The 3330-nt window shown below is 33.4% G+C and overlaps 1 pseudogene; it reads right to left on the reverse strand.

Moving 5' to 3' along the window:
• Positions 1-817: 817 nt before the first annotated feature.
• LOC149260312 (UDP-sulfoquinovose synthase, chloroplastic pseudogene) lies at positions 818-1875 on the reverse strand (annotated as a pseudogene).
• Positions 1876-3330: the final 1455 nt, after the last annotated feature.

Below are 3330 nucleotides of genomic sequence, written 5' to 3' on the forward strand. Positions count from 1 at the left end.
ATTTCAAAGTCATAACCCAACATCTTTGTGACCCATTTTTTCTTCTCTTTAGAAGATAATCTTTGTTCCAAAAATTATTTAGGACTATCATGATCTATTTTTACCCTGAAGTGTCTTCCCATTAGGTAATGTCATCATTTCTTTAGTGCATATAGTATTGCCAACATTTTCTTCTCATAAATAGGTTTGTGTAAATGCTTTCCTTTGATTGGACAACTTTTAAAAGAAATGGGTCTTCCTTCTTGCAGTAAAACAATGTCAATTCCATTTCCTGAAGCATAGCATTCCACAATAAAAAAATTTGTGAAGTATGATGTAGCTAAGACAAGTGCTTGGAAAATTACCTCTTTAAGATGTTCAAAGGTCTTAGTTGCTTCAAAGTCCAAGAAAATGTATCTTTCTTTAGTAATGTTGTTAGAAGTGCTGCTATTATCCCATAATTCTTAACAAACTTGTTCTAGATCCAATATTTTCCATTTTCTTCCTATCACAACTTATATGTTGTAAACTACATCACAAGTTCTATGGAATCAAAGTTACAAAGATAATTTTGGGTAGTTAGGTTTAGTCATGGTTCGAGTGAAATTATTAATGAACTCTACAAGGATAAATACATCCAAATATATGAAAACAAACCCTACAAGCAATAAAAACTTTGTAAGAAAGTATTTTTCCTTTAAAAAACAGATCAATAGTGGACGCTTTATGGAAAGCAATGAAGTAAATATGTTGTCAATGCCCATACTGTCAAAATTTTTTGAGACAAAAATAGGCTCATAATTTGATAGTTTTTTAAACCCTTATGAATCATTGTTGTTTATTTGTGAATCTGGCTTTTGAAAAACTTTACATAAGTTCTAGCCCAATTATTTACCAAAAACTCATAGTCCAGCCTATTAATGAGTTCTTTGTATTTTGTAGTTTCTGGAGATATGACACCATAAACCACCATTTAATTGAGGTTTGTAGCCCTTAGTCCCCAAGCCTTGCAAGTAAACGCCTTGTTGTGCAAATCGTGCACTTTTCTAAGATGATAAAAGGAACTTAGTTGCTTTAGATATGACAGCGTGTTGGTACTGCTGTTATGATTAATAGTAATGTACCCTTCCTTAATTTCAATGTTAGGAGTTCCATGTTCTCCCATTGTACCTAGTTTAACCAAATGGAATTCTGGGTTGAATTCTTTAATATCAAAAAGCATATTCATGGTTCCAAACACATTATTATTCTAAGTATATACTTCTCTTCCTCTGTCTGTCATGGAATAAGGAGAAGACCTTTGTTCTCCAAAGTGTATGACTACCTCAGGTTCAAAGGACTTGAAAGCTTCTATAAGGAAATCAAAATTAGAAACATCTCCCTCAAAGAGGTCAAGATGTTTGCTAGAGAATTGCTTCCATCTCTTTATTCTCTTCTGAATCGATATAATGACTGTTAGAGATCGATCCCAAGATACGAGTCAAACAACCTACGGACAAGGCTATCAACAATGGCAACTTAGTATCCTCTGTTTGGGATATGAAAATCTCTCACCCATCCATAATAACCATCCCATCCTACAACCATTACTTTCTTTCCATTACCTCCCTCTTCCATGTCAGGGGATGTTGTTTTCACTTCTTTCTCCTTCACAACAATATCCCTTGGGGAAAATATGGCAACATTTCTTCTACTGCACTGTCTTTTTAACAAAGATAAAGACAAAAACTTACTACATCCAAAAAAGGCCTCTTTCTTCCAAAATGAAATAGAATTATTCCCTCTTCTAAAGGAAATTACATTAGCAGGCATCAGGATAGCGCTAGTAGCATCTAGATGAGGCTTAATGCAAGCCATTGAATCCAAACAAGAAGCAATTGATAGTGTTTATGACATGGGTTCATAGTTGAAGGAAAGTGTACCTAACATAACAAAGAAATGGTATGGCAGCCCTTATCTCTGCCCACATGTGAGAATTATTATATATAGAAAAGATAATCATATTCATTTTACACACAAGATCTACATGACAAAGGCATCTCTCTTAGTTCTTCCATCAGAGAATTTTTTCTCTTTAATGCCTTTGCGTCATCCATTATTTCATTAATGTCTCTGATACCTTTTAGGGCTACTTCTTGTTCCTCCTTTTGTTTTTTCATGGAACTACACAATCCATTTAACAATTGTGTGTTAGGGCTCCAGAGAATAGCAGATAATAATAGATGACAATTGAAGAGAAGTTCATTCAATGTCATTTTTGAGAAAAATGTTGAATGCTAAATATGTTTAGTATAATCATATCACTAAGCAAGATAGTTAATTTCAGAACTTTTGAGTTCATTTTATGAAACTCGTAGACATTATGTTATGATAAATCTTTTACAGAGACATAGGTTTAATATATGAGAGTGAAGAGTTCATTGTCTACACGTGAAGGAACAGGGGTGGCAATGGAATAACTTATTTCAGATATGGCACCTGGGAATTTCTTGGCAGTTCCATTGATGCAAATTGCATATCCCCTATGCCCTCATCTCTATTGCACTATACAACCTCCTGTTGATGGTAAAAAATGACCTCGTCAACATGCAAGGGAGACCACCCGGTCAGAGCCCCAAACTAAGCTCTTATATGTTTGATGTGGTGGTTCCAAATTGTTCAATTGGGTCCACTTACCCTCTCTCATTCTTTGTTGGCTTATAGTATGTCTATTATTTTTTAATAGAAAAAGAGACATTAGATCTACCCTCTTGCAAAGCTCTTGCAAGAAATTGATCCCTAAGCTGAATTAATGGCTCAGCGAAACCACTCTAAAGTTTGCCCATGTGTAAGAGGACTTCTAAAATGCAATAATTAAAACTAAGTGCAGATCTACTCTAATATGCAAGTAATAGAAAATAAATCATAAATCTATCTCGATTGAAAGAAGGATTAGCCCCCTCTCTCAACCAAGAGCAAGGTAAAAGGGGATTTGGACCAACTTTGAATTTGGAATAAATATGAAATCAATTTGGACCAACTTTGAATTTGGAATAAATATGAAGTCAATAAGCCAAGGAAATAGTTCCAAGACTTATTACTAGTTCAAACAAGTATATGTATTCAGTTATCTGATGAATAATCATCAGATCTCTAGCACACATACATCCAAATTCAAATAAAATGAATTCAAACTAAAACATATATGACTACATTAAGAAAATAGTTCTCATAAAACAAACATTATTAAAATCAAGATAAACTTGAGAGGAATTTTCTAAATAGTTAACAAGTATGTTGTGTATATCTATTCGAATTCGTTATTTAACTTGATTTCAATTAGATCCATCATTAAAAAATAACTTTAAAATG

This window comes from Pinus tabuliformis, chromosome 6 (genome assembly GCF_031772625.1).
Source record: "Pinus tabuliformis cultivar Carrire ecotype Pingquan chromosome 6, CPIR1, whole genome shotgun sequence".
Lineage (NCBI taxonomy): Eukaryota > Viridiplantae > Streptophyta > Pinopsida > Pinales > Pinaceae > Pinus > Pinus tabuliformis.